Below are 26601 nucleotides of genomic sequence, written 5' to 3'. Positions count from 1 at the left end.
TAAATCATTTCTAACAATTGGTATCAGAGCCATCTGCTTATTTAGTTTCAAAGTACTAGAAGCAGGAATATCAAGATGTCCAAGAGAGAAGTTCCCAAGCTTAATAGAGATATCTTCACTGCATGGCAAAGCTTAATGAAACTGCACCTTGGATCAATAGGTGATTATGCAAAAAGCTCAATTGGAGTGGAACATGAAGATAAATTTAGACCCCTTTCTACAGATGATTTGAACAAAAAGAAGGAGCACAATCAGGTAATGTTGGAGATTGCATCTACACTCAACTATACTAAATTTGATGACATCAAAGGTTGTGATATTGCATTCAAGATGTGGAAAGCCATGTCAAATATCTATGGAGGAGATCAAAATTTTCAAAGAGAAAACAAGAGCAAGCCTCAGAGGAAATTTTAATGACATGAAAATTGAGGAAGGTGAGCAAGTTGCTCAATATGTTGCTAGAATGAAAGAATTGGTAAGTGAAATTTGGAGTTTAGGTGGTCAATTAGAAGATGACACTATTAACAATAAATACTTAAGAACCCTACTCCCTATCTATGCTATTAGAGTTTCAACCATCCAGGAGTTGAGATTTGTACTAGGAAATGCACTAACTTTTGAAGGTATAGTGGAAAGACTTACTGCATTTGAATTGTCCAATTTTGATAACTACAGACTTGAGAATCTTGAATCTACTTTCAAGGATAAGCTATCATTGGAAGATATTGAGGAGGTGAAATCAAAGAAGAAGAGTAGAAAAGGAAAACATGCATCCAGTGATAGTAGCACTAATGACGAAGATGTGAAACAATTGGAAGCACTGTTGGCCAGAAGATTTCACAGAGGCAAAGGTAATTTAAAAGGTAAGTTACCTATCATTTTGTTTAATTGCAATGAAGTAGGACATATTGTTGCAAGGTGTACACAAAAGAAGAATTACAAAGAAGGAAACAAGTACAAGACCAAAAGAGAATATGATAATAGAGACTACAAGGATGAAGGCAAAAGATGCTACATTGTTGAAGAATATTCTAAGGAGAATAATGATGAAGTAGTCTATGTAACCATGAAGGATGAGTTAGATGAAGAAAAAGAAACAACACTGGTAACCTGTGTGAATAAGAATGACAAGTGGATCATAGATAGTGGATGCTCACATCACATGACAGGAGACAAAATTAAGTTTATTACCTTTACCCAATATAATGGAAATAGTGTTAGATTTGGTAATGATCCTCCCTGTCAAATCAAACGAAAAGGTTCCATTAAACTTACAAAGAAAATTTCATGTGATAATGCATACTATGTTAAAGGACTGAACTACAATTTTCTAGGTGTATCACAGTTAGGCAATATAGGTTGCAAAGTAGAATTTGGAAACAAAACTACCAAACTCTATGATACTGGTGGAAATTTGATAGGAAAAGGTGAACAAACTAGGAGTAACTTGTTTTACCTAGATATGGAAGATGCAACCTGCCTTTTTGTTAGACTTGATGATGTATGGCTATGGCATAAAAGGTTGTCTCATGTTAACTTTGATAATCTAATTAGCATCAGCAAAAAGAAGAAAGTCAAAGGTTTGCCTAAGCTGAAGAAACCTAAAAACATAATGTACAAACAATGTTAACTAGGAAAGATGACTAAATCTAGTTTCTAAAGAAAAAAATACACTTCTAAAGAAGTATTAGAGTTAGTGCATACTGACTTATGTGGTCTAATAGAAGTGCAATGCTACCAAGGAGACAGATACATAATGCTATTTGTGGATGACTACTCTAGGATGATGATTGCAATGTTTTTAAAGAAAAAATATAATACATTTCAAATGTTTAAGTGGTATTTGGTTAGGGTTGAGAAGGAAATAGGAAAGAGTCTAAAGTGTTTGAGATCAGTCAGAGGAGGAGAGTTTACATGAAAAGAATTTGAGACATTTTGCAATGATAAAGGAATTAAGAGACAAACATCAGCACCAAGAACTTCACCTCAGAATGGTATTGCTGAAAGAAGGAATTGATCAGTAATAGACTATGCCAGAACCTTGATAATGGAGAAAAATGTTGCTCTAAAGTACTAGAGAGAAGTTGTAAGTACTACTCTTTACACCCTAAATCAAGTACAAGTCAAGAAAGGTACAAATGCAACACCTTTTGAACTATGGTATGGTCACTCACCTAATGTAAAAAATTTCAAAGTGTTTAGTTGAAAATGCTATATTCTTTAAGATACTAGAAATGGAAAGTTTGATTCAAAGAGTGATGAAGGCATATTCCTTAGATACTCCACTAGAAGCAAAGCATATAAGTTTTTGAATACTAACAATAACAAGAATGTGGAGAGTGCAAATGTAAATTTTCTTGAGCATGCAAAAGTCCAAGTTGATGAATCCAAGAAACCAAAAGATTATAGAACTTTTTTATACTTATATGAAGGAATGACAATCAAAGATGAAGTCACCAATCAAGTTGGGAATCAGCAAAAAACTTCAGTATCAACAAAGTCACAACTAGTGAATGTTGAGTTGCATTCAGAAGCTGAGTTGTAGAATGAAGAAAATGCACATTCTAATTCTAAAAATAGCACATATGAAAGAGATGATGAAATAATAGATGGTGATGTGCAAAGTGACTCTGAAGATGAAGGAACAAACATGGAAAGAAGGACAGAACCAAGACTAGCCAGATATGTGAGAAGACATCACCTTGCATAACAAATCATTGGAGACAAGGATGCAAGACCAATGACAAGGAAAATACTAAGCAATGAATCATGTCTGCTAAGCAAGATTGAGCCCAAAATAGTAAAAGATGCACTATGATATGATAATTAGCATAAAGCTATGAAAGAAGAGATAGATCAAATTGAAAAGAACAAAACCTGGACTATAGTTTCTAGACCAACTGATAAGAATGTAATTGGTACCAAATGGATCTTTAGGAATAAGCTTGATGAGAATGGTGAGATAACAAGAAAAAAAGCCAAACTAGTTTTCAAAGGCTATGCATAAGAAGAAGGACTAGACTACAGAGAAGATTTTCCCCTTGTTGTAAGGATGGAAGGAGATATAACACTACTTGCATATGCAACTTATAAAGGTTACAAAGTCTACCAAATGGATGTGAAGTCTTCTTTTTTGAATGCTATACTAGACGAGGAAGTCTGCATAGAACAACAAGAGGGATTTGTTGATGAAAGCAACAAGGATATGAGAATAGAGACTCTACTTTGATTAGTGGTTAGAAAGAAGATTGCACTAGTATATCAAGCATGAAGACTCAAGCAGACAAAGCTTGAAGAGGAGGACAAGCTGTCAGAGCTATAGAGACTAAAAGCTAGGCAATGTGAAAAGCTAAACTGTGATCTAAAATCTGCAAGATAAGTTGTGAACTATAATCATGTCAAAACCCCTTATTGTTACTCTCTAGCAATTGTATAAGTTAGGGTAAAAATCCTATGGACTTAGGTTGGTTTAATAGCCATTTGTAAATCCTTTAATAGGGTGACATTCAAGTGAATGTTCTAAAGTCCTCTAACCAAGCCCACTTCTGATAAGGTGGTTAAATTCTTTAGCTAGGTCACATTTAACAGTGTGTTGTAGCCTTTAACATGGCATGCCTTTCATAGGGCATTACTTTAGAAGAGTGAGAATTGAGTAGCATGTTACTAGTGATTTTTTTCAAATTGGGTTTCCACGTAAATCACTATGTTATGCTTGCATGTTGATTTATAGTAACTTGCTAAGCAAGAAAGTTTAAGCTTGGATTAATGAATAGTTTGATGGGCACACTTTACTTGATGAAAAAGTTGAATTGGGCATTTAGACCTTGAATAACTAATTCAACCCCCCTCTTAGTTATTCTAAAGCATTTCTAACAAAACATACCCACCAAGGGAAATTATAATTCCTCATGAAAAATTACATAATAAGGTGGATCAAATAACATATTATTGATGAAATTTAAATTATCCTTTTAAATTCTCTTCATTTGCATGAAAATGATGTTGTGACTGAAAGATTTGAATTTATCCATACAATGGGCATCTCGTACTATATCTACATCACTCTAGGGGCCTCTTCATATACCCCAATAATTAGTACAAATGTACTAAAGGGGATGAATATCCCTCACCTGCATCCACTAGTATACTAAATTACCCAAAAGGGAACTAAATAAACTAAGAGTAGATGACACTATTCAATGATGGGGAAGCGCTAGAACAACTAGCACAAGAAGATGAATAAGAAGTTGAGGACATCAATGAATCCTTATATTATCACTAAGATTTTCCCTAGGCTTATCCTGAGGCATTCCTCCACCCACCCCCTAAAATAGTTTTATATAAAAAGAATTGGGTTTCAAAGTAAATTCAAACTCTACCCGTAATTTCTTAAGAAAGCACATGGACACCTCATGATTAGGATTTGGTGGATGGTCAAATAGCATCCACCACCACTCATAGCAATGCTCTAATATTTGGGGGTATCTGTACCATCTAATAGATATATGAGGCTTCTTATCACTTGTCCCTTCATCTATTTTTAGGTTCTTAAAATATCTTCACAAATGTCCTTTATTTATGTTCAGTTCATGGAGGTATCTATAAGAAAAGCCATCAAAATAGAAGGCATGCATATTTTTCCTTTATTCTCTAAAGCTATCTATATCATAGTCTATGTGGTCTATAGATTATACAATGTCTTGCACACTATTTGCAAGGTGAAGTAGTTGGGGTGGGGGGGTATCTCATTCCTAAGAGTTAATATGTCTCATATGAGGTTGTGAAGGTTGTGTGTCATGCTCTCTCACAACTCCTTTCAGGTAGGTGGTCGTGGAGGTGGGGGTGGAGATGGAGGGGGCAAGGGTTGGGGTGGGGGTGGGTCCTCACCAAATTTGTCATCCATAAATCATAATCTAAATATATGTATACAACATCAAAATTCATAAAGATAATATTTAATTTAAAAATATATACAACATATACATCTAATTACTTGTCTTTAAAACTATTTAAACATCTTAAAATACATATCCTAGTTCATGTAAGGGTTTGTAATTATGTAATGGAAACCTATTTTGTCATCAAGGTTGGTACTAATGCTTAGTCCTAGACTTAGGGTTTAACAATTAAGTTTATGATTCAATTTAGTAGTATACTCAGTGTTATGATTATTCTTATACTTTTTGTTCTAAAGTATTAGGGTTTATATATTACATGTTAATGTTAATGTGTATATTAAATTTCACTTTATTTGTAGAAAGTTTTCATTTGTTTATATAATTTTTTCATAAGGTATTGAAATAAAATGAAATAAATTAACTGATATTTAAATAAACATTAATAATTAGTATGTCAAAATTGCATCTACACAATTCAAATTATGATCAAGATATTGTCAACCTTGTAAATTTTATATATTTATTTTTAAACCTAATATCTAGTGGGCATATCATCCATAATGGATGAGAGATTCACCATTTAAATAGTACATATTATGACTTTTGATAAACTCATGGATGTGATCTTTCAACCATTGAGCTTTTAGATAACACTTGCCTATGGCTACATAAACAAACTTTGATATGATATTTTTGTTAGTGTTATGCGTTTCCATTGATGTCAACCATAAAGCTTACAATATATATTATAGAATTTGATGAGGGACATGACTAGGAATAGTTAATAGTAGACATTTTTTTGGATTTAGGTTAAAATAAATTTTATAAGGAGATCCAACACCCCAAATATAAATTATAAACTTTGAATGATAGCTCTAAATTAACAAATTTAAAAAAAATAAATTTATCTAACTCTAGAAATATAAATATCTCAAGAACACAACTTTAAACCCATTAAAAATATTGTATTATACCATTGCATCAAAATTAGTCTTAGTTCAGATAAATACTTATGTTTAGTGTTAGTTAGGGTTTAGGTTATGATTAGGATAATAGGTAATTTTATTATTTGAGTTAGTAGCTCATAGTTGGTGTTATGACTATGCTTAGGCTTTTGGTTCTAAAGTTTTAGGGTTTATATTACATTTTAGGTTATGGTTACACTTGATATATGGATTAGGTTTATAGTTAGGGTTTAAATGAAAAATCTCAATACTAGATGTTGAATGCCAATTTGCTAACCAATAGTCCTAAGTACTAAATCTATATATAAAACAATAAACCCTAAATCCTATCAAGTAAAAGTAATCCTAAAATATTGAACCCTAATTATAATGTTAAACTTGAATCCTAATTGTAAATGCTAAATCATAATTGCAACCTTAATCATAAATGTTAGACCCTTATAATCCTAAATGCTAAACCCTATACCTTTAATACTAAATGTTAAACTGTAATCTCAATTTTTTAGAATCCTAATCCTAACCCTATCCCTAAATCCTGAGCCTAGGTAATTATAATCTAAAATTGAATACAAAGTATGTTATTAAATGTTAAACCCTAATCATAAATTTTAAAAAATAAACATTAATCCTAAATAATTAAATGATAATTAGGGTTAGTATAAAAGGTTACCATTAAGATTATGGATTAGCGTTTAAGATTTTTTTTTTAAATTACAATTTTAACTAGGGATTGGAATTTAACTTTAGGGTTAGGAATTTAAATTATGGAACTTAACATTTACAATATTAGGTTTTACTAGATTGAGCATTAATATATGTTGGTTAAGATTTAGGATTTTTAATTTTTTATTAAAGTTTTGCCATTTAGAATTAAGGTTACAATTTAGCATTTAGGATAAGGTTTAGGATTACATTTAATAAATTATGATCTATCATTTAGTATTAAGGTTATGGTATAACATTTAAAATAAAATTTTGGCATTTGTAACTAGGGATAGGATTATAGTTTATTGTTGACAACAATTGTATAGCATTTATAGTTAGCACATGTTGATTACATTTACAATCATCGTTTAGTATTTTGGAACATTATTTTATTTAGCTAGTGTTTAAATGAATTAGGGTTAAGTTTAGGATATGAATTTACATCAACTTAAGGATTTTAGTCTTTAAACTAACATGGAAGAGCTTGAGGACGACAAGATATGAACACAAACTTTTGATGTTTTTTGGTTTTCTAAGTTTACAAATTTCAAATTTAGGTATCTTTTGTATGATGAAGTTTATTTTTCTCTAATTTTTTAATTTGTGCATTTCTTTTATTATATTTCACCTAATGCTAATGTTGATATTTTCTACTTCAATTGTATATTTTTAAATTGAAATTGAACCTGTAGTTTATGTTTTCAGTATTAGTTGAAAGTTCTATGATTTATATTTTTGTTTATAGTTCATCTATTCTATGTTTTATTTACTAATTTTTTCAAAGAAATAATATTTAAAGTAAATACAATGAAAATCAAGAATTATAGAAATAAAACTATTAATCATGAAAAAAAAAATAATTTGAGCAATTTTTAATGTGAAAAACTCAAAATAATGAAATAAAATAATATAAAACAAACTAAAATACCTAGAAGAGTGAAAATATCAATTGGGGGTTCAGTAGGATGTCTAATATTAGGCTCTCATCTTCAAAAGTCACTATCACTAGCACAAATGACAAAAAAGTCCAAAATATGGGATTTAAGTTTTTACAAATCGAGTAGCTAATTTTAAACAAAATAGGCACCTAATTTTTAAAATTGCATGTCATCTATGGTTTAGGAGCTTGATCCATATAATTCAAAAATTGGGCATCCAATATTTGAAAATGGATCAGTTTCCCAAACCACAATGGGTACCTAATTCTTGAAAATTGGGTGCTTGCATTTGAAGAAGTCTAGTTCTGTGAAATGGAATTTCACAAAATTGATACTTATCTTTGTGTACTTACCCCTTCATGTGCTTTATCATTCTAGGGATTGACATTAGTTATGTTGGAATGAGTATATGGGAAAAATGATATTGAGGTGGGTGAATTAGAATCTTAAACTTTTGACTCCAAAAAAAATTTCATTTGTTCATACCCAATTCATCACATGTAATAGATCTACTATATTAAAATTGTAATGTTTAAATGTAAATGAAATAAATCACATCCATAAAAGTTCAACACATAACACAATGATTTGGTTACCCAGAAACACTTCAAGATGAAGGTAGAATTAGGGTTGGGATGAAACTCACAAATCTTCACTATTTTAACAATAAAGTTAACTTATTAGTGTTACAATGTTTGATCATTAGATATGATCTACCCTATGAGGGGTTTTCTTTATTAAAAACTTAAGAGACTGTTAGGTTTCACCCTATTAGAGGATTTTATACTTACAATAAAGTAAGGACTCTATTAGGAGATTTACATAGGCCTGTTAGGACTACTTTCTTAAGATATTTATCCTATCTCAATTAAAAAACTAATTTGGTACCTATCCCTCAATTTTCTTAGGAAGATAATATCGTGTCTCCTCTTTCCTATATATTTGAATTGATTCTTCTAACTTGATAATTCTATTCATTCCTTCATTGCTCTCTATCTGCTCTACTTTGAAACTTTACCTTCTTCATATGCTTGCAATCTCTCTCTCTCTCTCTCTCTCTCTCTCTCTCTCTCTCTCTCTCTCTCTCTCATATGATTATAGGGTTAGAATCCTCCTTAAATAGACATTTTGTGAAAGTTGTACATCTTAGTCAATGGTTTACATTTCATTATCTTTTTCAGATTTGATGTAGTGCAAGGTAGGAGTATCCCTAAAGGAAATTTCCTAGCCCTTGTCTATGTATAACCACACAATAGAAACACAACAACAAGAAACAACAATGCAAGATCTGATACAAAATTACAATAATTTGTTCATAACACATTACTAATTACATGCAATATGTTTAGTTGTGAGGCCTTCCAAGTTAGGGACAAATACAAACAACAATTACAAAATTAATTCTACAAGTTCCAACAAGATCTAACTTAATAACCATACTTAGCTAGTTTACAAACACAACTGGATAAGAACACCAAGAAGAATCCACACTTGTACCCTTAGGTCCACCAAGAGATCCTCTAGTTCCTAAGCCATAGCTCTAGGTCTTCAAATTTGTATCTATTCTTCATTCCATCCCAACTCAATGAATAAAAGACTCCACAAGACCTCTAATTATACCAATATAAGCCACAAGTTTTCCTAGAACAAAAATTAAATACAAATACATAAATTAAATGCCACAAATCAGCCTGTAACAACAATTAAATGTCCAAAAATTGATATCTGAGAAAAAATGTGATATCTTCTAACTCTGATTGAATTAGAACTTGTGCTTCAAACCATAGGTATTAATTTAGGTCATCTACAACCCTTTAAATTATTTAAGTCTGATTCTAAAAGGAAAAGTGCACATCTATCCCAAAAGTCACACATAGAAACCCATCATTTAGTCTGTTAGAAATTGACACTTTAGGAGAATTTCCATATCTCTCAACGTATAATGAATTAGAACTTGTGGATTGGATAAATGATAGTACTCTAGGCTGTCTTAAATCCTTTAAGTATGAAGTCTCTCATTCATTAAGGACAATTATTTATATAGCCTAACACAAGCACCTAGAAACAAAAAAAAATACAGTTCTAGCAGCAAGGTAAAAATAGTTGAAATTTCAACTCAATCCATCCAATCTCTATGCAATCATGAGGAAAGGTTCCCCAATGTGTCTCCAAAACATCCCTAACCATAAAATCATAACTCATTCAATATCTAAGCTCATTACTCCTCAAAACTTAACCAAAATCCGTCCAAACATGTAGGATTGTAAGCAAGCCTAGGATGCTCCTGCATCAGACACCCCAAGTTTGAAAAGATGTTCTAGTAACTGGAAGAACGTCTTCTAGGATTCAACCCATAAATTACAAACTAGTTCTTCATATACATGTCCTCTAAGTCTTCAAGTTTTACACTCTTTCCCTTGTTTTCCTTCTTTTTCTTCACATCCACCACAGTTGTTCCATAGGTCTACTTTCCATGTTGATCTCCAACCTTATTAGAATCTATCAACTCAAATTAGATACCAATACTCATGTTCTTCCTACCAAGCTCTTCATTCTACAAATGAATTAAGGAAAACTTCCTACCATTTTTCTCAATAGTAAACACATTCCTAACACAATCATGCATAGCCCTACAATCATACTACCAAGGTCTGCCAAGTAACACATGACAACTATTTATATCCATAATATCACACAACATTTGATCCTTATATTTCCTAATCTATAAATCAATAAGGCATTGCTCCCTCACTACCAAAGCATGCTCACCATGCAACCAGCCAATCCTATAAGGATAAGGATGTCTCATTCTCTTCAAACCAAGTTTCTAAACCATCTCTTCAACAACAAGGTTATCCATACCACCACCATCTACAATCACCCTACAGACTTTATCACCATACTTACAACAATTCCTAAACAAACTAGTCATCTAACAAGAATCTAATGTCCTCTCACCAATCAATATTTGTTGAACTAGAAAACTCTCTCCTTGCTTAGGTTGACTATCATGGACTACAACCTCATTCACAATAGTAGTTGTCTTTTGAATTGGACATTCAAAAGATCTATGGCCTTCTTGATTAGCAGTAATGAATTTAGCCTTCAACTTAGTCACCATCAATCTCCATCTAGTGATCTTCATTTCACCTTCCTCTTCTCTATCTCTTTGTAGTTCATTCCACCAAAGAGTAGCATGTCCCTTCAACTTATTTTGTGCCAACCTCACTTAGAGTGGATCCTCAATATCCTCAAGCTCAAATTAGTCTTCATATTCACTAATCCAATCAATCAGGTCTTTAGGATTCAAAGTACGTAAAAAAATAGAAACCTCCATCTTATGCTTCAACTTCAACTGAGATCCAAGTCTAGCAAACTGACCAACTCTAGTTCCAATAGGTCTCTCCACATAATTAGATCTATCCTCACCACTAGATCTAGTAGCTTCAAAGTCTTCAGCAACTTTTTCATAACTTCCGTCAATACCCACATGCTTAGGTACAACACCTAATGAACTTACAATTTTAGCAATCATGTCACTTTTTATTAATGCAATCTTAGATATGTTCTTTTGCAACATCACTAAGATAATTAATTTACCTAGGGTCCAATCTTCTTAGAGGCATATTTCAAATTTTTAGCAAACCCTAAGAAAAAAATCCACCAATCCAAAAGATCAATTAGCCACAAGATCAACCTGCTTTACAAATCCTGGTGTAAATTACCTCAGCTTTGGTAATTTGTCAACAAACTTAGGAATAACCTTTGCTCTAATACCATCTAACATAGTGCAAGGAAAGAGTATACCTATAAGAGATGTCTTAGCCTCTAACTATTTATAACCATAGAATAGAAACACAATATAAGTAAACAACAATGCAAGATCTAATACCAACTTACAATAATTTGTTCATAAAATATAACTGATTACATGCAATATACCAGGCTGTAAGGCCTTCCAGGATAGAAATTATGAAATAAATTATGGATGATCCAACAATATCCAACTTAGAAACCAATCTCAACTATTCTATACACACAATTGGATAAGAACACCTAGAAGACTCCTTACTTGTACCCTCAGGACCACCAAGAGATCCTCTAATTCCTAAGCTATAGCTCTAGCTTTTAAAATTCACATCTATTTTTCATTCCATCCCAACTCAATGACTAAAAGACTCCAAAAGATCCCTAATTATACCAATATAAGCCACAATTCAGCCAAAAACACAAATTAAATACAAATACATAAATTAAATGCCACAAGTTAGCCTGCAACAACAATTAAATGTCCAAAAATTGATATCTGAGAAAAATCATGATATCTCCTAATTCTGATTGAATTAGAAGTTTTTATTTGAACTATAGATATTAATTTAGGTCTTTTACAACCCCTTAAATTTGAAAAATTTTATACTCCATGGAAAAGTGTTCATCCATCCTAAAAGTCACGCACAAAAACCTATTGTGCAGTATGTCAAAAATTGATACTTTAGGAGAATTGTCATATCTCCCAACTAATAATGAATTAGAAATTTTTCCTTGGACCATAGATATTAAACTAGGCCCTCTTAAATATTTGAAATTAACAGCCTCTCATTCATTAAGGATAATTATTTATATAGCCTACAACAGGCACCTAGAAACTAGAAAAATACAGTTCAAGTAGCAAGGTAAAAATAATTCAAACTTCAACTCAATCCATCCAATCTCTATGAAATCATGAGGAAAATTTCGCCAATGTGTCTCTAATACATACCTAATGATGAAATAATAAATCCACAAAAATCCAAGTTCGATGCTCCTCAACACTTAACCAAAATCCCCCCAAACATGTAGGATTGCAAGCAAGGTTAGGATGCTCCTGCATCAGGTTTACATCCCTGTTTTTGATTGGTTGAATAAATTTCTTAGGGATATTTATCTTGTGTAATTATGTGTAATAAACATCTTATTCAAATCTACAAATATTAAATATCATAGAAATTTTGGCCAAGTGTTTATATATGAGTTTCTGGAATTACAAACTCTCATATCCAACTGAACTACTCAGTACTCAAATTCTCTAATGGTCAATCATGTATAAAGCTTCATCTTGTTACTTGGCTTATATATGTTTTTTTAATTGACTCTTGATAACATATAAATATGCTAGATATTCATTATATTTCTTGTCTCATACTATATATCATGGCTTGCACATCTGCTCTATCTCTACTGAATTTCAAACAATCATTTTCTCACTCCCAAAAAGTATTATATGCTCAACCTTTGCTAGATAACTCAGTCACAATGGTGATCTTGTAATATTTCCTAGTAAATGACTTGTAAATGACTAAGTTTTTTGGACACTAATTGGAAACATAGGCTTAGAGATCAATAATTTCCCCCTTTTGATATAGTAGCAAAAATACTTTGTCATGAAATCATTTTTCTCTATCTCCCCCTTTCTCATTATTTCATTTATTATTATTATTATAGCTCATCATTCCCTCTTGATTTTAGAATATATGGAACTTGATGGTTTTGGGATTAGTTTACAATTCTCAAAGAATTATTGATGACTTGCCATGATATAGGCATAGCATATATTCTACCTTTCCTGTACTTGTTCCAAAATCTAAAATTGAATCTTTAGCTTGGTAGCCAGGTCAATAAATCCTACGATGTGTGAGAATTTTATCTTTTTCTTCAAAATGCCTCTAGCAATAGAGATTAAATTCTAAATTATCTCTGGCAATAATTAAAGTTGAATTAATTCCAAATTATTCCTTATCCTTGCATCTTTAGTTGTGAGCTCAGCTAACCTCATTTGATTGAATGCCAGTTCAATATAGGAGGCTGAGCTTTAACTTGCATTCTTTCCCAAAATGATAACATTAGTTCTCATGTCTACATGCAATAGCTCTAATGAGCAAGAAGTATCCACTATAAATAAATTTATATCGCACATTTTAAATACAAATATTTGATGGTCTTCAAAATTGTTTCCAACTATGTAATAGATGTAGAAATATTATCTTGTCTTTGTACAAGTTCATGCAAGATGTTTTGTAATACTTTATGCTCCATTCCCCTCTTAGACCATTGTAACAACTTCTCATCTATCTCTATATGATCTATCTAAATTCTATCAACCACATACACTAGCTAGTCCATAATTGTATATTGATTATTCACATCTTTTATCCCAAATGCATTTGTAAAATATCATTGACAATACAAAGTACCTATCTTCTCTTCTTCTCTCTTTTCCATTATTCTTGTTTTTCCTTACAACTCAACAAGATTTACAATTCTTGCATTTTCTCTAGTATGAGATTATTCAAATCATATGTATGTAATGTAATTACCTCATCAAGGTTTATTGACTCATTATCATCCTCCTCTTCATGAGTCACAACTTGAGATTTGGAGGGTATATCATTCAATAGTGATACTTCCAATTGCTTCCCTTTCACTTGATCTCTTCTTTGGTTGCTGCACTGGTGTAGATATCATCTATTGTATAGGTGTCACTTGTGTTGAGTCTACAACCTTTGCACTAAAAAATTGAATAAGAGATTGAGTAACTTCTTTCTCTTTCTATTTTACTTCATCCTCTATCATTTTAGTGCATGATTCTTTCTCAAAACTTACATCCTTCTATAAAATTTACATAAAAATTATTTGTGTATATATAATTAATGCCTTACCAAGTTTCCTAACACATGTATCCTCTATAACTATTATGAGTGTACCATCATCCATATTCTTCACTTCAATCTTTGGATATTCAATTATCTATAGCAAAATTAGGTTAGTCTAGAGTTCACTTGATTTCTTTACAATTTGAATCTCAGTATGTTTGGATTAGGTGAAGGGGTTTCGATGACATCTTCAATTGTTATTGTATCTTTCTGATCATACCCACTAAAAAGTTGTTGAATTTCCTCTATCATCTTGACCATTTCCTTCTTGTACTCTTCTTCAAATTCAATAACATCTCGGCCTTCCCTCACCTCTACTAATGGTGTAAGCACTCCAAATGCTTATATCCATACTTTTATACTATCTTTCTCAACTTCATGATATTTATTCTTGAAAATTTTATACGCCCTATCCTTCGGCATAAACTTCTTAACAAAATCCTTAAGGTTTATATTCCCTAAATCTGGCATAAGTTATGCCATTATTGTTTCTCTTATTTTATTTTCAATGGAAAATTCCTATTTCTACTTGGCATCCACTCTTTTATACAATCCCACTAGATAACTAGTTCCTAATCAATCATCGCACCTTCAAGATTAAATTTATCATAATTAATTAAAGAATCATATTGAATGTCTTTGAAATCCATTATGCTTTCTGATTCTACCAGTCGTGCATATATTTGATCCATAGAAATTAGAGGGAGTCTCTTTACTATTTGAAGTTTACTTGTCTCATCAAACTCAAACTTTTTTTCATCTTCTATGAGGCCTCACCCTAACCTATCATATCATAAATATTGTATTTCTATTTTGTTACTTAGGACTAGATATCTCGACATATATTTTGATACTTGATGGATAGTAAAGTTTTCTACTTATTCGATGATATTTACTTTATGATTTTCCATTTTGATATGTATTAGGACTTGATTGGCATAGTTGATGAATTAATGGATTTTTAATCAGTACTTCATTATTATGATAGAAAATGGAATTTTTTTGTGGTTCAAATGCTTAAATTTTTTTGCTAGAAAGTCAGTAATATGTAGATTTTTGAGGTTCAATGATTAAGTGTGTGTGAGCAAATGATGGAGAATAGGAAGTTAATTATGAAATGTGTTATATATGAATTGTAGAATAATGAAATTATTATATATATCTACTTTCATATGTATTTTATATGTGACTTTTCATTGGATTACTGATGCTCAAGTTTAGTGTGCCAGAAAGGAACCATGGATACATAATGGGGAAACAAGGTATAAACACATGTTAATATGGCACTGCCAAGGTGAATCTTTATAAGATTTATAAACCTCATTGTGATGTGTTTATTTTGTAAATGTGAGATGTATATGTGTAGTATGTATTTCATGAGTGGATTTAGAACATGTAATGTGTGATGTATAGTAAATTTTGTGTGTGTCACTTGACACTTGTACTCGTTATGTGAAAATAACATGTTCTCTGAAGATGGATCATGTAGCCACGTTATCTTAAGTTTAAATTCCTTAATTGAGAAATAGACTTATTTCATTAATTTAGTAATGGAAAAAAGGGTTACCCCAAAATAAATTTGAAAAATGGACTTTACCTAACATTGTGAGGGCCAAAAAGTAGCTCTAAGGTGTAATTGTGAAGAAAATAAACCTACCCATGATAATACTTTAAGTTAGGAGGCTATTAGTTACCCCTAGAGTGCTAGAAGACCTAGGAGATCCCAAAAAGAATGCATTTTATATTGAATCCAAAAATGGAAGTCATAAATAGAGGCATGGCCAAACTAGAAACCCACTTGCCCACTCTCTAACATTAGAGACATTTAGGGTTTAGAGGAAAAGGATAAGAAGATCTACTATAACATTCATTTTCCATTGCTTGGAGTAAGGTTGGTATCCATGATCCATGGTGTCTCTTCATTTCTTATAGATTTGCTATGGTATTTTCTTCACCACATTGTAGGATTGATATGGACTTATTCATTGCATTGTAGATTTGTTATGGTGTAGATGTGGTTTTAGAAGAATCTTGTTGTATGTGTGTTGAATGTGAGAAGTTTTATGAGTGTTCCTTCTTGAATCTTATTTTTTTCATGTTGATTTTTTATATTAAATGGGTGTGAAGAATCACTCATCCTTGGGAGGGAAGAGATGCTTAAGTGTGGGGTTAGTTGGGCTCACCCATGTAGTTGAGAAAAATCTTCCATGGGTGGAGACGAATTTCATGTGTTTCAATGGAGTATGGACTTCATGATTACTTGCAATTCTTGGAAGGTATAAGGAGGTGTATGAGATAGAAGACATTGATGAGCCTTGAAAGGTCATGTTACTTATAAGAATACATGAATATAAGTGATTAATGGATTTGAAATTCTCCTCATGGAGAGAGCCCACCTTCATCCTATGTCTTGATTCTATGGTAGAATCTATGTGCAAGCCTTGGGATGGGTTGTAGTGTGTTGTGTTGAATTGTGTTGTTATAGGTTGCATGGTATGCAAATGTCAAGGTGTGCAACTATTTGTGCCTTGTTTCCCCAAGCTCGATGGGTGGCCTCCTTGAGGCCTAGGTTGGGAGGTGAGCCTCCATGGTTCCCCATTTTTTTCTCACTTTTTTAGTTTTTTACTTGATGATCTTGGAAGCTTGAAGATCATCTAATTTTTTCCATTTCATAAGAGAAGAGGACACTATTATTTTTGTATCAAATTGGAGCGAAAATCCAACCTGTTATGTGATTATATTGTGTTGGGAGAATATTTTCTTGTTTTATTCTATTTTTCAATAGAGAGATTGTGAGTCATCTATGTAGTGAGAAAAGATATTTCTATTGTGTATGTTTTAGAATAATGTCTTCACCACCCTATGCTCATGTATGACAAGAATGTAGTATGGAAGGAATGAAAGAACTTTGAAAGAAAATTATGTTGAATTCTAATTGTAGTTTCATTTTCTTGGATATGAATGTGTTGAAGAAAAGAATTAAGTGTCATGGTAGACATTAGAAGGATGAATAGGATTTTATCATTTTGTTATTCTTATTTCCTCATGTCTCATATGTATAATCTAGATGCATTTGTGTTTAATCTCAAATCATATCAAGTGTAGAATTGTTGCTAAATGATAATGAATTCATAGACATGATGAGTACTTCACAATAAAATTGGAATAATGGAAGTTCATGAAGTTACAAGTAAAATTTTTATTATTTCTCATGCAAAAGTATCTTGCAATTTAATTTGATAGTATTAAGGCATTTTTCATATTTCAATCATAGATTTCACTATATGGAATGAGCATTGAAATTCACAATGTAATGTTCAAATTATGACAATTTAGTTATAAGTAACTATAGAGAAATTGTGAAGATAATTTAGGCAATATAAGTTTAACTATAACAACAAGGCCTGTAGGTGCTTGTTATCTTGCTAGAAAATGTATGGAATTTCAAAAAAAGCCTTCCCCCAAAAAAATATAGTGAATAAAATATTAGCTTCAGATCAAAATAAGCATATAATTATCCACTAGCAATATAAAAAATAAATCCATAAGTCAATTGTCATGTTATGATGGCTAATCAAGAGCTAAAAAAATAATAATATCTATAAATGAATAGTGGTTGCGTAGACATACCCTGTCAGCTAGACATTTATGAAATATAGTTAAAAAGAATTATAAAACTAAAAAAAATTATTAATTCCCTACCTTAGGAGACGATTTGATCATAATTTGGGTTAGGAAGCTTTTTTTTTCTAAAATTAAAATATAAATAAAATATTACAAGTTGGGTGGGGAAAAGGACCCCCCTACCCACTTGTCCTAGTGGCATATATGCTAACCGAGGCATTTTAAGTCTTAAGCATGCCATGTTGAAAGGCTGCCGACCTCTCCTCCTTCCCACATGGGAAGAGAGGAAAAAGGGGGGTGGTGGTTAGGATGTGTGGGAGGGATTTATTTGGGAGATTTATTTGGGTAGGTAGGGGAGTTTGGGAAAAGGTGATGGGTAGAATTTAAATGTTTTTAATTGCTTATTTTAGTTAAGGGTATTAAGGGTTAAGTAGTGTTTAGGAACTTAGAGTAGATTAGAAAGGGAATTGCTAGTTGTTAATTTTTTCTTTTAGAAATATATATATATATCTATATATATATAGTAAGTAAGATAGGATGTTTAAAGAAAAGAAAGTTATAGGATTAGTTAATATATTAATTCCAATATATAATTTAATAATAATAATGTTAAGTAATTAGAATAAAAGATGTATATTGAGATTATGATTAGATTTACTTGCATCTTAATTACCCATTTGGTTATATCATTTTTTAATAGATCGAGAAAAATTGGGTATTACATGGTCTATGTACTAGGCAAGTCTAAGGAAGATGAATTTATTCTAAATCTTATATTGTTGATAAATTTGAAAGAAGCTTTTCATCACTAAATTGGGATTTTTAGGTTAGTTAGAAGTATGGGCGATTTCAAAGTAATAATTATAATAATAATTAAATAATAAATGTAATAAAATATTAATAATAATGTATTACGTAAGATGGGACATGGGGAACATTTATTTGATATGTATATCATTTGGTGAAATTTAAGCACGTGTAAAATAAATTTTAGGGTTATCTGAGAGTAGCACCTAACAAGAACCTGAGGCATAAATAATTTTTGGTAGATTGAAAAGCTTAGTCAAAAGACATCGAACCAGTTAGAGATAATTAAAAAAAAAAGAGATAATCCTAATATTAAATGGAATAAAATGATTAATGGGTAAACCATCTTCTCGTTTCAATTCCTTAGAATCTTTTACCACTACATTCACACAAATTTGAATCTCACTTGCACATTAGAGTGTCTCATTTTGGAGGCAAAAGATTAAGAGCTCATAACCATAACATCTTAACGTAGTTTTGCATTCAGTAACTAGCAACTGGGTGACCACCTCATAGGGAACTTAAATTCTAGATTCAAAGTAAAAAAAACTTCATTCCATCATCTTATCTCATCACCTCCAAGTTTAAGGATAGGTTATGTTTCTTAACTTCAATTTTCTCTTACATGAAAAAGAGAGTTTTGTTTTCAACTTGTAGGAATGTGGGCATGACATTCTAGTATCAAAGCTTTAGGTTACAACAACTAGGAGTCTAACCCATTACATCTAATTTATGAATTGCAATTTTGTGTAGGATTCCCAAAGTCACCCTTAATGATTGTTAGAGGGCCAAAGGTCCTAGAACAAACCCAAAAGGCCAGGAGGGGATAGGATAGGATGTGGGAGGACCCCCATCGGGGCAACCTCCATATCTTGATCTAGTTTTGACTGCTATCAATAATCTTATTGGGTTAGTGTAGTAGAGATTACCATCTATCATTCCACAACCAAGATAGCAGGGAACAAAGGGGCATGGAGCCAATATCAGGGAGAGAAGTAGGAGTCCCCAACCTAGTCTTGTAGAGGATCAGGGGGAAGCATCAGTACACTAGATAGAGCGACCCCTTGCATTAGAATGAGCACCAATGAGAGCACCCTGAGATATTGGGGATGAGATTAGTGAGTTAGTATGAATGAAACCACCCATATTCACTGGTACATAGATGGTACATGTGCAGAGGCATGGCTATAAAGTTTGCAAAGGTGCATTAGATTGCATACCCATGAGAACAATCTGAAGGCCAATTGGTGGCAACAACAGGAGACCGTAGGGAGAGTAGACATTGAGACACTCACAAGTGAGTATTTTTTGGACTATTTTAGAGATAGATATTTGTTAGATCACTTTAGATAGAGGTAGGTTGAGGAGTTCCACAATCTTCAAAAGAGGGTTCTCATGGTGACCTAGTATGAGAGTATGTTCTTGGAGCTACTTCCTTATGTGAAGTACTTTTATATGTATATCATTCAGTGAAATTTAAGTATGTGTAAAATAAATTTTAGGTTTATTTGAGAGTAATATCTAATAAGAACTTGAGGCATAAATAATTTTTGGTAGATTGAAAAGCTTAGTCAAAAGACATCGAACTGATTAGAGATAATTTTTTTTAAAAAAAAGATAATCCTAATATTAAATGAAATAGGCATAGAAATGGTGACCAAAAAGGTGGAAACTTGACCATCTCCAAATTGGTCAACAATGGGTTTCAAACTAATGAGCCTGTCAAGATCTTTCCAATGATGTTCATTTTGTCAAAAATGAAGTTCACATATGAAAGTTATGATTGTTTGAAGTTGGATGAAAAAAAAAAAGTATAATGACATAAAAATGATGTCATCATAATAAGGTGCCATGATTTTCCATGATTTTACCTAATTTTAAAAGATTTTTAAGAAGGTTTTTAAGAAGTTGAATGGCTCATAAAGAGTTCACCATGGATCAAGGCTTGCTACGTGCAAAGGCTTAAAATCATAGGGGATGAGACCATGATCATTCTCTGGGTGATTTTGACCATGTGGATGCCCCTTAGTCCTTGGCTCTAAGATAAAGAAGTGCATGTGTGGGCTCATATTGTATTCATAAACCTTCCAGTAAAAAAAATACTATTTCTAAAAATATATATAAATTGAATGTATAACCTTCCTATTAATAATGATTCAATTTCTTATTTGAAAATTTAATAAGAGGTAATAAACTAATGAGATTTTTATGTAAGGCTTGAATTATAGAAAACCAAAAATTGAATTGGTTAGAATATGAGGGATATTAATATTAAGAATTTACATGGGAGGTTTATGGAAGATTTATTTATTATTTAAGGGGAAATGGTTATCATGTTGGTCATTTGGTTTTGAACCAAATATCGTAAACATTATGTGTAAAAGGGGTTACTTTTCCTTGTAAATGTACTTAATCCTAGGAAGAACAAGGGACCTTGGAGAAATGTCTTGTGTATTCTTATTCTTTGTAAAAAATCTTAGAGTTTATTTTTCTCTTAGCAAAGGATTTGGAGTGAGAGTTATTGGGAGTTTTATGAGCTAAGTGGTCTCTTGTGAGAAAAATGGAGAGATATAAACTTAGTGTCTACTTTGTGAAATTCTTCATAATTTTCAAGTCAGTTGTAAAGGCTTGATGCCTATGTATCCTTGTAAGGGATAAAGTTGTAAATTTATTGCTTAGCATTGCAAAAAGTGACAAAGGAGCTAGGCACAAACATGTTGGTAGCAAGTTCTTGTCATCATATTGTGGAAGTGAGAAGAAGATTGTAACTCCATGGAAGACCATGGTGATGTATGAGTTATGCATCATAATAATGGCATTGATCTTGCATGTTTGTAGATCTAAAGATGTAGGAAAAGTCTGGTGAACTCCAAAATGAATCATTTGTCTCTTGTTCTTTGTGATACATGTTTTTTTCTACATAGTTATTTTTTTCATTTCTAAGTATTATTTCCTTAGTTCCAAAGAAATATCAGTATTGATCTTCACTTTAAATCTATATCCTAGTGAATCTTAAAATTCTTAGTGATTCATGAAAAGGTGTTTACAGATCAAGTTTGGTATTAGAGCTAGTCTGACAAGTTGTAGGTTGTGAGATACTTGGGAAAAATTTAAGCAAAGTAAGGCAAGATGTCTTCATGCAAGGAAAATAAATTTCCTTTTTCATTTGATGTAGAATTTTGTAAGGCATTCATGGTGATGAAAGCCAAGGTTGATGAGATGCATGATGAATGTATGTCTAAAAAAGAAGTTGTCTTGAAGAAAGCTAAATATGCATGCCTAGTGAAATCTCCTCATTCTTCTTAATATATTCCTTTTTCTCTTGGTGATTCTCATAAAAAATCTCGAAGTGGTGGGTTTAGGTTTTTAACCAAGATGGGATCTAAAGAAAAGGTCCTTGGAATTCATGAAAATAGTATGGTTGGACCTGTGAAGGTGAAAGCTAGACCTCACTATAGATTAATGGTGAAGGAGAATTCTCAAAGGTAGTGGATGCAAATAATTATCTAAATGAATAAGAATCTAAAGAAAAATATAAGGGAAAAAATGACACATCATCATTAGGCAGTGGTGACACATGATGTCCAAGAGAATAGTGAATACAAATTCTTCTTTGCATGCATGCACCAAGGGTGATGGTCAAAGTTATATAAATCTTAGTAAATCCAATCTTTCTTTTGATTTTAAGAAGACAAAAAATGTAGAAAGATTATTATTTAAATAAACATGCACATTTTGTGGGATGAATAACCATAGTGTTTCCAAGTGTTGGAAAAGAATGGCTTTGCACAAGAAGTTCAAGTCAGCCAATAAAGAGATAGTTCATCAAGACCCATCTCCAAATTAGAAGAAACAAAAGGGAAAGAAAGGTTGAATGTTGAAAACACCTTATTCTTATTGCAATAAAGATGGACATAAAAAATCTCATTGTTAGAAGTTTCATACAAAGCTTCATCCAAAGAAGGACACAAAGAATATTGTAGTTGACTCTCCATTGGTGAACACTAGGCAAATGAAGATGCTCATTTATGTGAGAAAAATATCTTCACTCATGTCTACAAACATGGAAAAATAACATGATCTGAATCATGAAAATGATGTAGTTTCTTGTATGCCTAACCATCATGTGCTTTGAGACTCAATATTGCCACAACATGAGGATTTATCATGGAAACTTATTAAAAGGATCAAGAGTATTTTTAGCTCATTGTCATTATCATCTTTATATTTTGTTAATGCTACCAATGTGTTTCACATGGATAGTAGCTAGGATAAAGAATATAGAAAGATGTGGGAAAATGCAAATGGGTAGTAATGTTTTTGCAGTTTTCATAATTATCGTACAACCTTTTCATGAAGTAGGTGTACAAACAAGATGGATAGATAAATGACAAGTGGGAAAGTTTTTCTCACTTTTTGTTTGATTAAGAACCTTTTTTAGGACCAAAAGTTCCATAGTGGGGAGGAATGATCCAGGTAGATCTTGAAGACCTCAAAAATTCAATCCACTCAAAATCCCCCAATATTGGTACCAATGCATTGAGCACAATGAAATGTTCCTGACATAACTAGAAGCATGTCAAAAGGAGTCTATTTGCTTGAGATATGCTTGGTCAAAGGATTTTTCAAATAGATGTTGAAAATGTCTACCAAGAAGGTGGAAATTTGACCATCTCATAAGTGGTCAACATTGGGTTTCAAATTAATGATCTTGTCAAGATCTTTCCAATGACGTTCATTTCATCAAAAATGAAGTTCATGCACAAAAGTTATGATTGTTTGAAATTGGATGGAAAAGCCAAGTATGATGACATTAGACTGACATCATCATAATAAGGTGTTATTATTTTCCATGGTTTGCCATGATTTTATGAGATTTTTAATAAGGATCTTTTTTTATTTTAAAATTTAATAAGAGACCATAATCTAATGAGATTATAAGGGCTATTAATATTAATAATTTACATGGGAAGTTTATGGAAGATTTATTTTTTATTTAAGGGGGAATGGTTATCATGTTGGTTATTTTGTTTTGAACTAAATATGGTAAATATTTTGTATAAAAGGAATTATTTTCCTTTGTAAAGGCACCTTAGCCTCAGAGGAACAAGGAGACTTGGAGAAAATTCTTGTGTATTCTCATTCTTTAAAAAAAAAATCTTCGGGAGCTTTTTTTCTCTTAGAAAAGGGTTTGGATTGAGAGTTATTGGGAGTTTTATGAGCTAAGTGGTCTCTTGGAGCAAAAATGGAGAGATAAAAACTTAGTTTCTCTTTTGTGATAATTTCCATAGCTTTCATGTTAGTTGTAAAGACTTGATGCCTATGTATCCTTGTGTAGAATAAAGTTGAAAATCTATTACTTAGCAGTGTAAAAAGTGACAGAGTTAGGCATGAACATGTTGCTAGCAAGTTTCAGTAACTACAGTATGGAAGTGGGAAGAAGATTGCAACTCTATGGAAGACCATGGTGATGTATGAGTTTTGCCTCATAATAATGACATTGATCTTCTATGTTTGTAGATCCAAATATGTAGCTAGAGTCTAGATAACTCTAAATTCAAATCATTTGTCCCTTTTTCTTTTTGATGCATATTTTTGTCTACTTAGTTATTTTTTCCATTTATTAGTATTATTTTCTTAGTTCACAAAAAATGTCAGCATAGATCTTCATTTTAAATTTGTATCCTAGCGATTCTTAAAATTGTAAGAGATTCATAACAAGGATTTTACAGATCAAGTTTGGTATGAGAGCTACTCTAACAAGTTGGAGGTTGTGAGATACATGGAGAAAATTCAAGAAAAGTAAGGAAAGATTTCAACTCACTTACGGAAAATCAATTTCATTTTTCCTTTGATATAGAATTTTATAAGAAATTCATGGTGATGAAAGCCAAGGTTGATGCAATGCATGAAGAATGGAAGTCTAAAAAAAAGGTCTTCTTGAAGGAAACTAAATATGCATGCTTAGTGAAATCTCCTCATTCTTCTTATTTTCTTCCTTTTTCTCTTGGTGATTCTCATAATCAATAACAAAGTGCTCAGTTAAGATTTTTAACCAAGATGAAATATAAAGAAAAGGTCCTTTGAATTCATGAACAAAGTATGGCTCACTAGTACATTTGGGGGTCATTTGCAACCTAAATTTTTAATGATAATTTATAAATATGATCTAGATAATGTCAAAATTTTGATGATAGTTAAGTTTACTTTCAAAATTTTGATGTTTTTAGGGATATAAACAGAAGAAAACAAAAGTGGGTATTCTTTCATTCATGCGAAAAAGTGTGGGAAGGATGCTTCTAGTGGCATGACGAAGAGATTTTTAGCATCGTACAAGGTAAGTATTTTAGTGATGAGATGGGAGTAATGAAAACTACTTGTCTTTAAATTTTTTATATTATACTATGGCATGACAAAAAATGAATCCCAAATTCACTAGCATTCAATCCCACTATCTCTATCCTCTTCATCTTCTTTGAAATCACCATCGAATGCCTCAAAATGAACCTTAAACCATCAAGATTTACATTTAATCCTACCCTTTGGGGAATGAAGAGACATGTCAAAAGAGGGATTAGAACCTTTTAGGTAGGTTACCCTTAATAGAGATCCATCACTCTTCCACTTTAATTGCCTTACTGTATCAAACTAATAAACTCAATGTTTGACCACCATCATCACAAGAAAAATTGCTTGTAGAGAAATGTCTGCCACCTCTAGATTATTGTGAGGAAAAAAGGAAATATTCTTGTTGAAGTACACATTTAATAGAAAAAGATTGATCTTGACTTCTAAAAATCAAATTCTTATCAAGAGCTATGCATCTATTAACTACTACAGGTGATTAAATTTAAAAGATTTAAGAGAATACGTATAGAGGAATGCTTTAAGAAAAGTTTTTCTTTTAGTTTTATAATGAATGCTTGTTGAGGTGTATACTAGTAAACAGAAACTCAATTTCAAAAGTGAAATCTTATCGATTGGTATGTATGTTGAAGTTGCAAAAGAAACATTGAGAGTTGTGTGTTTTCTAATGAAGATTAAGGGGTAAAATTAAAGGCTAGTTATCTTAGGATGCACATTGAAGAAATTTTTTTATGATTATTTTAATAGTTCGACATGTGAGAATGTGTATAGTAAGGAATTAAAATTGAAGAAAATTTTACTAGTTCTAATTAGCATATGTGTTCATAGGAATGAGGTGAAGCAAGTAAAAAAATTAAAGGGGGATTCCAACTTAGGCATGCACTTAATAGGATTCAATTTCAAATGAAAAATCAAAATCTCAAATATATATTGAGGTGCATTCTTGTGCTTAGGGATTGAGGTTGAATCCTATACCTAGGTGCGAAAAATTATGAAGAAGTATTGTTTTGATGATTTAAAAGGTGGTAATTTGATTAATGAAGACTAATACCCTTGAATGAGATCAAATCTCTTCGACAAATAAATATTATTAAAATACATAAAAAATCCATATAGTGATTGATTAGGATTTTGAGATCAATAAAGTAACATGACAAGCCATAATCAAATCATAATTATATTTTAAAGCATAAAAATGACTAATTAGATCAAATCTGCCAATTTAAAGTATCAATCATGGATGATTGCTGGAGGACTTGTGTAAAAGTATTAAATTTACAATGCCACATTTTTAGTTGACAAAGAAAATGATTAATATTAAAATAAGAAATATATTTCAAATGAGAACAATAGTTTTAAAAAAGTTAAATTGCATATGAAAAGAATGATAAAATAATCAAAATCTAATGTACCATTTAGAATATGTAGGTACACAAAGTTGAGTATAACAACTACTAATACCCTTGTTCTATTCAAATTTTAATTGTTTGATTTTCATTTTTTTCATGGTCAAAATAATGTCCATTCAATTATCCACTTGTTGTAAATGGTATTTTATTGAATATTCTTTATTTTTGGCTGTGCGGCAGCTAATTTCATGTAGTATTTG

Source organism: Cupressus sempervirens, chromosome 2 (assembly GCF_028749045.1).
Source record: "Cupressus sempervirens isolate cs-2001-9-10 chromosome 2, ASM2874904v1, whole genome shotgun sequence".
Classification (NCBI taxonomy): Eukaryota; Viridiplantae; Streptophyta; class Pinopsida; order Cupressales; family Cupressaceae; genus Cupressus; species Cupressus sempervirens.
The sequence above is the reverse complement of the archived record's forward strand: the minus strand, read 5'-3'. Positions refer to the sequence as shown.